Genomic DNA, 12,400 nt, shown 5'->3' with positions numbered 1-12,400 from the left:
GTAAATATATTCATATATTATTCTAATACTTATATCATCTTCTCCTGGATTGTAATATGAAATTATATATGTTAGTTTTAATTTTTTTCATTCAACATTTATCTAAATGGGAATGGTTTGTTCTGAGAAATTAGCTTTTCCCTTTAGCACCCTTATTAAATGTGTAATTTCAATGACATATGACCCTCTTACATGACACTTCACAAAGTTCAAGCTGCTTTGAATGATTTTCACCATTTTGATTTTTTTCTGTAAGTGTATGTTACTACATCGCACAGATTTGGAGATGCATTTACTGGAGAAAGACCCAAAGTTAAAACTAAATTTAATTTTTTTCATTATAAAACCTTGATTTTCACTTCTCACAAAATGTTTTACAATTTTAAAGGTTGGATAGCTGTAACTTAAACCTCAAAGCACATTAAAGGAAATGGAACTAGAAAAGCTGCTTGTGGGCAGCAGGTTTCTACTGCTTAAGCCATATCTATACTGCTACTTTGTTGTATTACTAGCCCAGACAAATTTCTCTGGAAATTTGGAGGATTATCCAGCTTCCTCAAACGTCTGACAAACTCAACCAGATTTTATTCTCTGCTCTTTGTGATAGAGTGCAGGTTAACTGCCTGAGATCTGAGCCAGCCTGTGTGGGTCGTGACTAAGCTCTTCCTACCCACTCCTTTTAGAGCATGTCCTAAGGCAACCAATCCTGAGGAAGAATTGACAACTAATTGGCTGCCAGTAAATCCATTCCCACTCAGGCTTGGGCAGCACAAAATCTTCTGTTTCAAACCAGTTTGAATTACTGATCAACAAATTAGGTTGGTGGGTGGAGGTGGTCACTTCTTACATATTCCCCAACCCCAACACTGAAATCCCTAAGGAAATTTCCACATAAAGACCATGAATAAAAGAAAACTGAAGAATTGGGAGATCTTGGTTTTGTCTGATTTCTTATGAGCTGACGTCTCACAATATTGTACAATTTTAAGATTTGTTATAAAAACTGTTCATGTTCTTGAACAGATATTTTGTACAGTTTCCATTTTTAGAGCTCAGCCTAGCATTACTGCTATAGAGAGCTACTACTTTATATGCCCTATTGAAGACTTAATCTTTAAGCTTCCTATAGATTGATATGTGTATATAAGTATATATATTACATATGTATATATAATACACCTATATTTTTGTACACTTATATGCATACATACATATATGCAAATATACTAATATATCTGTAGATAGATAAACATATATCAGAACTAATAAAAATAGACATGAATATTTTAATAAGAATAGCATTTAAATATCACAATTCTACAAAATACATTTCATCTTACTACTACATGAATTGAATCATGATGATCTTTACATGCTTTGAAAAGCAATATCATAATTACTTCAACAAGAATAGCATCTTACCATATTTAACTTTTAAAACTCTCAGTACATATTTCATATAATAAATTTGTGTATATTTTAACTACATATATTCTTTTGTGATTCATTCATTTGAACGAGAATACAAATTTATGAAAAATTAGGAACTGAAGCACAGATTATTCTGTTTTCAAACAATTAAATATTATCTTCTACTTTTTCCCATTGAACGATTTACTAATTTCAAAATGGACCTGGAGTATATGTCAGTTCTCACATATTCACCACATTACCAAAAGACAAAACAAAACAAAACAAAACTGGTGCAAATTCTTAGTTGACAATTATCAATTCAAAATCAGAACTGGGTCAAGAACTATTTTTCCCATATATTGCATTTAGATGGAGGCTTAGGCACGAAGGTTCTAAAAGAAGAAACAGCTGTGAAGTGGAAGTAACTAGTTTCACAAACAAATAATACCAAAACTACTCTCTTACATTCATGGATCTAGGTCGCATTTCATTTTATATATATATATATAATTTGAATATATATATATTCAAATTATAAAGCTATACCTCCAGCCTCAACTCTTCTCTCTTTGCACACTCCTTGTTACACACACATTCATGCATGTGTGTGCACATACACACACATGCACACACATCCATAACCAGCATTCATTTTTCAAGCATCATTCTTTTCTCTATGCTTCCTGCAAACATAACTTTGCATTTCTCTCAAGAGCCAGTGGTTTTATGCCTCTATGCTTTTGTTTATCACTGTCTTTTCCTACTGGAATGCCGTGTTCACCCTACCTACCTGATGAACACTCCAAGTTTCAGCCCTGTAAACTACTTCTTCTTCCAGATAAAATTACCATGCCTTACTTTGTACTCCTGCTGAACTTAGCACAGGCATTTAACATTAAGCCTAAATATTCAACTGAACTTATTTATTAACTTTTCTATCACACTATCTTAGTCAGTGGGGGCTGCTATAACAAAATACCATAAAATGTGTGGCTTTTAAACAACATAAATTTACTTTGCGCAATTCCGAAAGTCAAGAACTCCAAGATCCAGGCACTGCAAGATTCCGTGTCTGGTGAAGGCATGCTTTCTTGTTCATAGGTGGTGCCCCCTTGCCGTGTCTTCACATGGTAGAAAAGGGAAGGTAGCTCTCTGGAGTCTCTTTTATAAGGACACCAATCTCATTAATTAGGGCTCTGCTCTCAGGACCTAAGCATCTCCCAAAACGCCTCATCTCCTAATACCACAGGGATTAGGATTTCAACACATGAATTTTGGGAGAACACAAACATTCAGATCATAGCACTCACCCTATTGAACTGTGAGCTATTTAAAGGCAGAAGGAGACTCATCTAAGCTATCTTTACTGTCTACATGCACAGGCGAATCAAGCATATATCATCTTTCAGGAAATTCTTGAGGACATGAGCATCTGTACCTTCATAAGTGATAGAGTTTGGATATTTGTCCCCTTTAAATCTCATGTTAAAATTTGATCCTCAGTATTGGAAGTGGGGTTTAGTGGGAGGTATTTGGGTTATGGGGGCAGATCCTTCATGAAGGGTTTTGTGCCCTCCCTGAGTAATGAATGAGTTCTTCCTCTATTAGCTCCCTTGAGGTCTGATTGTTAAAAGATCCTGGCACCGCCTCCTTTCTCTTTTTCTTTCTTTGTCTTTCCATGTGATGCCTTCTGTCCTATGCCTTCTGCCATGAGTAAAAGCAGCCTGAAGCCCTCACAGAGGCAGATGCTGGTCCCCTGCTTTTTGTACAGCACCTAAAGAACCATAGGCCAAATAAACTTATTTTCTTATAAATTATCCAGGTTTATGTATTTCTTTACAGCAATGCAAAATGAACTAAAACAATATGTATATGGGAATCATAATCCTTCCTTCAGAGGAATGAGATGTTACAGAGAGTTGAGGTTAAGAGCTCAGACTCTGGTTCTAAATCCTAATCCTACTACTTACTCACTATACAACCTTTGACAAATTCCTTAGCCTTATCTTGTCTTAGTTTTCTTACCTGAAGAATAAAAGTATTTGTAGAACCTACTACTCTTGGTCATCACAGGTACTTTATGAGTTGATATATGTGCACAGAGCAACGCATGAATCATAGACAACACTCCACAGTGTTTGCTGGTGTTACTGAAGTATTTGAAAGCTGTTAGATCACTGCCTCCACATTCAGTTGATGAGATTTAGTTGCATGCACAGCCCTTGAATTTGTTGAATCTTTTGGCTCTTAGCTTTGGATTAGACAGTTCCCATCCACTCTTTCCCACCCACATTCAAGCTCCCACCTTCAGAGAATGACCTGTCAGAACCCAGCACATATACCTACATTCTCTTATGCTGCATTAGATGATTTTTTCTCGTGAATACATTGTTTCCCTCATTCCCCCATTTTTTTCTGCTCTTTTTTTTCCTCCTGTCCTCCTTTTAGTATCCTATGCCCTCCTTTTTATTCCAGCTCGGACTGTTTCCATCTTTCGTTAGTTCTCTAATGTCCCCTTTTCCTCCCTCTTTCTCATTAGTATTCCTACATAGTATATATCTGCATTTGTGTATGCACTTGTCTTTTGGCATATGGAAAAACGTGTGTTTGTAAGAGTGTATACAGATAAGAAGACAGTGTCTATTTAAACAGATGAGAATGTGAGTGCTTATGCTGCACATGGATGGGCATCCCTGCCTGTGTTTCTGGGTAAAGTCCTCTGTATAAGCAATACTATTAAATCCACTCAAATGTATAGTATTGATCCATTATATTAATTGAATTGAAAAGTCAAGTGGGGCTTTTTTTTTGAATTGGCTATTGATTTGCCTGAGATATGTTTTTAAAGCCACATGTTTAAATGAAGCCCAAATCTGTCACACCTAGAGAGCTAAATTCATTTGTCAATGTGGAGGCGTCCAGCTGCCCTTCCTACCCATGCCCTAGAGTCAAATATGGTTAAAAGTTGCCCTTCCTTTTCCTGTGACTTCTGGATATCCAGTATGTATTCAGTTGGAAAAGAGAAATATGAAAATTTTCTGCATTATGAATTAAGAGTTAACAAATTATCCTTAAAATAGGAGAACAAACAAAATAACAAACCATTCCAAAACATTTTGGTGGGGAGAGAGATGTTTTTAAAGAGGCGAATGATGGACATTAGTGCTGTCCAACAACTATTGCCAGTTTCCAGCATAGATGTATGAACAGATCAAATTTTCTCACTTTCCTTGAAATTAGAGTTGCCAATGAAAATTGCTCTGACCAATGATGGGGAAGCTAAACAGACTTAGGCCATTTCCAGATGGAAACTGGATGAATGAGTGTCTGATTCACCATGTTTACTCCTTCCCTGTTATCTGGTTATTACCAATAATGCTCCAAATAGTGATGGTTCCTCAGTGGGTCCTTGAATGAGGATGGCAAAAGTCAGAACTCTTAACTGACTGGCACTGAACATATAGCATGGACAAGAAATACGTATTTGCTGCTTTAAGCCTCTAAAATTTGGGGGTACTATCTACTACAGAATAACTCGATCTATCCTTACTGCTGAAATATGAAGAGAAAAGCAAGGGGTCCTTTTTTTTTTTTTTTTTTTTTTTTTTTTTTTGTCTTGTTTTGATACCAAATATTGATTGGTGAAGTGACATATAAAATCTTTTCTGGCAAAGAAGATTTTTTAAAAGATCCAAAAATCACAGCCCATATATACCTTCTTGCCTAAGCCTAAATTAAATGATTTCATTGGTCTTTAGTTGTATTTATGCTTTTTTTCCCCATTTCTTAACTGTTTTTATCTTTATTTCTCCTCCACTTAAACACCCAGAGGGGTTGAGAAAAAGTCTGAGATTGTTCCTGACAAACATTTCTTCTAAATCTCTGTTTCATTCTTCCTTACAGTGGCAAGACATTGGGTAGGTGGATGATATTCATTGAGTTCCAACAGGAACTCTGATTATCAAATCATCTGACAGGTATTAGAAATGGGAAAGAAAATGATTTAAAAAGAAGGGATAAGGAAAAGAGGACTGATGTGACAGCAACTGCTAGATGTTAAAGTGAAAGAGAGACAATTTTTAAAAAAACAGTTCTGAGTAGAAATGCATGTTAGGAAAGCATCTCCATGTTTTCACTACATAAAGAAAAACAAAAGAAATTGGCTCTGACCTAAAAATATAATGAGAACTTTGAGGCCATTTTCAGAGATTTTTGACAAGGTAGAAAAGGCCAGTTAGTTACAGGTTTAAATATGGACTATTTTGTTTTCATTGCACAATTCACTGGAGCAAAAATTTATGGGTTTAAACTGCTTTTAGCTAGTCAATCAACATCAAACCATTGAGACAATTTAACGTTCAAATTGTGAGAAGAAAAATGTACTTGTCTTTAATAAGCCCTTGAGGGAGCAGACACTGTTTCTCTCTCCTTATATTCCTCACAGCGCTTTCCAGACAGTAAGTGCTCAATAAAAATTAATAGAAAGTACAATAGGCAAGTGAATAAATGTGAGTAAATTAACAAATGAATGAAAGATTGTGTCAAAAAGTTCTTAAAGGTCATTTATAGTAGATCACCTGTTCTCGCCTTCTCCATTTTGACCCTCTCTAGCCTGGCCTCAATGCAGTAGGCTGTGTGATCTTGCCGCAATACAGAGCTGATCATGTCACTGCATAATTTAAAATTCTTTAAACACTTTCTATTTCTCTTAAATTCAAGACTAGATTCTTTATATGGCTAGTGTCTTGTATGCCTTGGCTCCTATCTGGTCTTGAGCCATTATTTTCCTCGCTCCATGAACACCAACCTTCTTTCAGCACCTGAAATGTGCCAGACTCCCTAATGGCATTTCTTTTCCTGCCATAGGGCATCATAGCACATGTTTCCTCTGACGGAAGCCTCCTACCTCCTTTACCTGATTTGCACCTGTTCATTCCTCTTAGAAAAAATTAGGAAGCACTTCCTTAAGCCTTCCCTGACACAGTAACCTCACCACCCCAGTCTCTGTTATGTTCCCTTGTTAAATGTGCTTTTTTTTTTTTTTTTAAGAGATCTTGTCTCCGTTTTTTAATCATTGTGTGTGATTATTTTACTAACATCTGTTAACCAACAATGCTATATATTCCATGAGTTCAGGTCTCCCGCTTACTGTTACTTAACATTGTGCATCCTTGAATTAGTGCATTGCCTGATTCATTGTAAGCATGCAATAAATCATTGTTTAAAAAAAATGAAAGAATAAATGTATAACAAACTCAGAATGTGATGTATAATGTTACTTTCAAAGCTAACATCTCCTATCCCTAAAATTAAATCTATAGTCCAATTATTTGGATTGTTGCTACTGTCATAAAGAGCCTATGGAGAACTAGGAGCTGAAGACAATGTCACTGCCTCTCTATACTTATGAGAAGCGGACACATTTTGTGTTGGTAAAAAAGTGGGAGAGAAATTCAATCAAGGTATGCCAGCAAAAGGAACAAAAGGAAATTATGTATTTGGTTCACAACAAGGAAGATTTTTTTTTTTTTTTTTTTTTTTTTTTTTTTTGAGTCCAGGCTTTGCTCTGTCTCCCAAGCTGGAGTGTAGTGGTGCAATTTCGGCTTATTGCAACCCTTGCCTCACAGGTTCAAGCAATTCTCTGTCTTAGCTTCCCGAGTAGCTGAGATTACAGGCACCCACCACCATGCCTGGCTAATTTTTGTATTTTTAGTAAAGATGGGATTTCACCATCTTGGCCAGAATGGTCTTTAACTCCTGACCACGTGATCCACCCACTCAACCTCCCAAAGTGATGGGATTACAGGCATGAGCCATTCAATGTAGGTGGTAATGATAGAGGCCAGTGGGCTATTAGCTTCAAAGGATAAAACTGCATGTAGGTTATTGCCAGTATTCAGGAACTGACATCCATCAAATCTTGCCTTAGTATCTCTGCCTAAAATAGAATGATCTATTATTATTTAGCTAGGATATAGGACTAAAGTCTGATGGATAAAGAAGAACACTGACATTAGAAAATCATTGCCTGAAGTGTTTTAAGGGACTTTGGCATCGAAACCCATCCTGCCATCTATTTCTACCTAGGGCTATATCTGAGCAATAAAGCTGACTAACTTCAAGAAACCATTGAATTTACAAGTCACCTAGGAGCTCACTGAGGCGCCCTCTCAAACACTCTAACACCACCACAAGCTGGTTTATGATATTTTCTGGGTGCAAAAAACTGTAGACATTTTAGTATAAGTAGTAGACATATGTATATAGACAATTTAAGTTTAACTAATATTTAGTTAATTAACCTAAGAAATTTTTCAGCATAAATCAACCTGTTTTTGGCTTACTAATTAGCATAAGACCTATAATAAATAACCTTTTAGTGGTAATAGTAATGGGATTTGAAGCTAGGAAGACTTTAAGAGGACCCAAACTCCTTGCATGAATAAGGTCTACAAAGAGCAAGCTCAGCAATGCCCAGAGTGCCACAAGTCAACCCTAGAGACATTGACCTGGAGACATCTTGCCACTGGATCCAATTACAAGACCAGCCGATCTTGCCATCAGACTCTCTTTTGTAACACTCAAAGTAAATATTTCATGGAAGATGCTGTTCCATGGAACTAAGGGCAAATGAATGGAACTTTTCCCAATCTAAGAAGTTCCATGACTATACCTGCTTGTTAATAAATGTATTCTGCTTGGAAGATTTTCGCCTGAGACCTGCTTTCATTGTGAGTTAACATCTAGTGAAGAGATTGTAGGATAGAGACTACCTCTAATCAGTGGTGGTTACTCATGTTCACCAGAAGAACCTGACAATCACTAAAGGATCAAATTGGTTTTGCATAGTTGGGTGATCTAGAACTGTTCACAGGATCTGTAGAGTCTGAAAATGAGAAAACAAGGAAAGAGCAGCTGTTATTTAAGGAAGTGTTGCTAGGGCTTTAGTTGTGATAGGACTAAAGGTAGCAATATTGACACAAGTTGGCTGAAGCTAGTACAGAAAGGAAAGGCGCACTCACACCTGAACCTAAGTTTTTCAATTTAGACAAGGCCTCCCTTGGAAAATAAAATTTATGTCACAGGAAGAAAGGGCATGGAGCAGAAAAGGTGTTTTATTTCTAGAACACTTGTAGGTAATATGGAAAGAAACTCTTGAGCCTGGTTTCTGGTAGGCTCAGAGCTTGGCTCTGACCCAAGTCAGAGCCAGAGATATTTTAAGATTTAGCATCTTTCCCCAAAGAAAGCTCACCATGGTGAAACCACCCCCATAGAGTTTACAAGAATTACACGCTGGATTCTGGGCATAAAAAAGTAGTTATAATTAAGCATTAATCAGGCTGCACTTTGGTTGTTGAGTCAGATGGGGCTGTGCTGAACCCAAAGTCTAATCCCCATGAGCTTTATGGAGGAGTGAATTTCCAGCAAGACTTCATGTGATCTGTTCTACTGAGGTTTTACCTAGTTGTCAGGATTCTGGCTTTCCAGGTCTTCAATAACACCCAATCTCCAGGCTGACTGTGATGAAAGGGCATATCTGTAGGAAACAGCAGTCTGCTAGAAGCAAATTTATGAATAATAGGTAGAATCAGGCCTCAGGATTGCACACACCTGGCAGTGTCTCGCTCCTTTTTATGTATGTTGTCTTTTATTCAAAGGGTGGAGCATGGGAAGGGCATCCCATATAGTATTTCAAAAGGACTAAATTTGAGCCTGCTTTTAAGAGCCACTCTTACTCTGAGCAGGGAAATAGGCAAAGCCTTATCCCAGGTCAAGCTGGTTTCCTGACAAATCTTAACTAAAGCCTTTTCTCAGGACATGATTCATTTTTTCACTCTTCCTTGTGGGGCCTTCAGGCTGTGTGGAATTTCCATGTTATACCAAGGACTTGAGAGACATCCTTAGTGACTTTGGCCACAAAAGTGGCACCATTGTCACTCTGATTAGAAATGGGCAAGCCAAACTGAAGGATGATTGTTTTTAAAGCAGAGCCTTAGCAACTTCAGATGTCTTATCTGTTCTGCAATGGAATGCCTCAATCTATCCTGAAAAAGAATCTACAAACATGAGCAGATATTTAAAGTTTCCTGCCACCCTCAGCATCATGGTGAAGTCAATCTACCAGTCCCAAGTTGGCCCTTCACTCCGTGCCTGGACCCTTTGTATCATGGGTGGAGGACCAGCTGGGTATTCCAGGCCCAGGAGAGAAACTTCTGTATGACCATTTGAAAAATCTTATGCACACGTGGGTGAACAATATATCTCTGACTCCAATGGAGAAGGGTATCCCACCTATACTGAGTGGTTCCCTGAGTATGTCCAACAATGCCATCCATGAGGCATTCAGATACTAGAAATATCCCCTATGGTTATGCATCCATCCATCCTGCGTTTTTCAACTGGGGTCTAAACCCCAATTGAGTGCTCTTTTAGGTCCTCCTCTTCTAAGTATGTAGGTAGTTCAAGGTCAAGGATTATTCCAGGTGTTAATGGCATTAGTAAAGTTTGGAGGACCTTTTCTCTTACTGCTGTCTTTGCAGACTTGTCTAACTGATTGTTGCTTTTTGCCACCAAACTGTCTGTCTGTTGATGCCTAGGGCAATGAACTGCAGTCACTTCTTTGGAGACCATGACTGCCTCTAGGAGAGCTAAAATCTCTTTAGCATATTTAATTTCTTGTTACCAGAAGTTAAAAAACCCTCCTTTTTATCCAAATAACACCATGAGCATGGATAACAGAGAAGGCATACTTGGAATCTCTGTAGATAGTCATTTGTGAGTCTTTACCTAGTTGGAGGATGTGGGTGAGGGTAATGAGTTTTGCTTTCTGTGCTAATATTCTGGGGGAAGTGCCTCAGCTTCCAAAACTTGCCGGTGTATCACCAAAGCATACTCGGCCTTTTTTTTTCTTCCTGATCCATAAAGCTCCTTCCATCTGTGAAAATCTCCACATCTGGATCTTCCAATTGTGTGTCAATAAAATGTGGCCAGCTAGAATTAGCTTGTTGGATAATTTGTAAGCAGTCATGCATAGGTTTAGATGCCATCTGAGGAAGCAAGGTGGCAGAATTTTAAGTAACAGCAGTTCTCAATATCACATTTAGGTTATTCAGGAGAATAGCATAATGTTGACATAGGTTTCTAGAGATCAGCCAACAGCCTCCTCTTGTACAGTAAAGGAAATACATAGTGGGGTATGTGCACTGTAGTTGGCTGGGCCAGAGTAAACTTTTCTGCTTCCTAAAGAAAATCACAGGTGGCAGTAATAATCCTAAGGCAAGATGACCATCCCCTTGTGACAGTACCCATTTTGTTTTGAGAAGTATAGACCTGGCCTCTTGATGTTCCCTAAATCCTGGATTATCATTCCCAAATCCGTTCCTTGTCTTTCATGCAAAAATAGGTCAAAGGGCTTCCTCATACTGGGGAGTCCTAATACCGGAGGTGTTATCAACTTTTCTTTAATGGTCAAAAAAGCCTTTTGGCAATCCCCAGTCCATTCTAACTGTTTGTTGTATTCCCTTTTTATACATATTTTTTTAATTTTTGGGGGGTACACGGTAGGTGTATATTTTTATGGGGTATGTGAGATATTTTGATACAGGTGTTCAATGTGAAATAAGCACATCTTGGAGTCTGGGTTATCATATCCCCCCTTTAAGACATCTTGTGGTCGTTTCCAAGATAGCTGAATAGGAACAGCTCTGGTCTGCAGCTCCCAGCAAGATCGATGCACAAGACAGGTGATTTCTGCATTTCCAACTAAGGTGCCTGATTCATCTCATTGGGACTGGTTAGACAGTGGGTGCAGGCCACAGAGGGTGAGCTGAACCAGGGTGGGTCATCACTTTATCCGAGATGTGCAAGGGGTCGGGGGATTTCTCTTCCCTAGCCAAGGGAAGCTGTGACAGACAGTACCTGAACAAATGATACACTCCTGACCAAATAAGTGCTTTTCCCATGGTCTTAGCAACCGGCAGACAGTAGATATCCTCCCATGCCTGGCTCGGCGGATCCCACACCCATGGAGCCTTTCTCACTGCTAGTGCAGCCGTCTGAGATCAACTTGTGACACTGCAGCTTGACGGGGGGAGGGGCATCTGCCATTGCTGAGGCTTGAGTAGCTCACAGTATAAACAAAGCAACCAGGAAGCTCAAACTGGGTGGAGCCCACTGCAACTCAGCAAGGCCTACTGCCTCTCTAGGTTCCACCTCTGGGGACAGGGCATAGCAAAACAAAAGGTAGCAGACAGCTTCTGCAGACTTAAACATCCCTGTCTGACAGATCTGAAGAGAGCAGTGGTTCTCTCAGCACGGTGTTTGAGCTCTGAGAACAGACAGGCTGCATCCTCAAGCGGGTCCCTGACCCCCATGTAGCCTGACTGGAAGACACCTCCCAGTAGGGGCCGACAGAAACCTCAAACAGGTGGGTGCCCTTCTGGGATGAAGCTTCCAGAGGAAGGATCAGGCAGCAATATTTTCTGTTCTGTAGGCTCTGCTGGTGATACCCAGGCAAACAGGGACTGGAGTGGACTTCCAGCAAACTCCAACAGACCTGCAGCTGAGGGGCCTGACTGTTAGAAGGAAAACTAACCAACAGAAAGGAATAGCATCAACATCAACAAAAAGGTAATCCACACCAAAACCCCATCTGTAGTTCATCAAAATCTAAGACCAAAGGTAGATAAAACCACAAAGATGGGGATAAACCAGAGTGGAAAAGCAGAAAATTCCAAAAACCAGAGTGCCTCTTCTCCTCCAGAGGATCGCAGCTCCTCGCCAAAGGAACAAAACTGGATGGAGAATGAGTTTGATGAGTTGACAGAAGAAGGCTTCAGAAGGTTGGTAATAACAAACTTCTCTGAGCTAAAGGAGCATGTTCTAACCCAACGCAAGGAAGCTAAAAACCTTGAAAAAAGGTTAGATGAATGGCTAATTAGAACAGTGTAGATAAGACCTTAAATTACTTGATGGAGCTGAAAACCAC

This window comes from Chlorocebus sabaeus, chromosome 27 (assembly GCF_047675955.1).
Source record: "Chlorocebus sabaeus isolate Y175 chromosome 27, mChlSab1.0.hap1, whole genome shotgun sequence".
In the NCBI taxonomy this organism is placed as follows: Eukaryota; Metazoa; Chordata; class Mammalia; order Primates; family Cercopithecidae; genus Chlorocebus; species Chlorocebus sabaeus.
The sequence above is the reverse complement of the archived record's forward strand: the minus strand, read 5'-3'. Positions refer to the sequence as shown.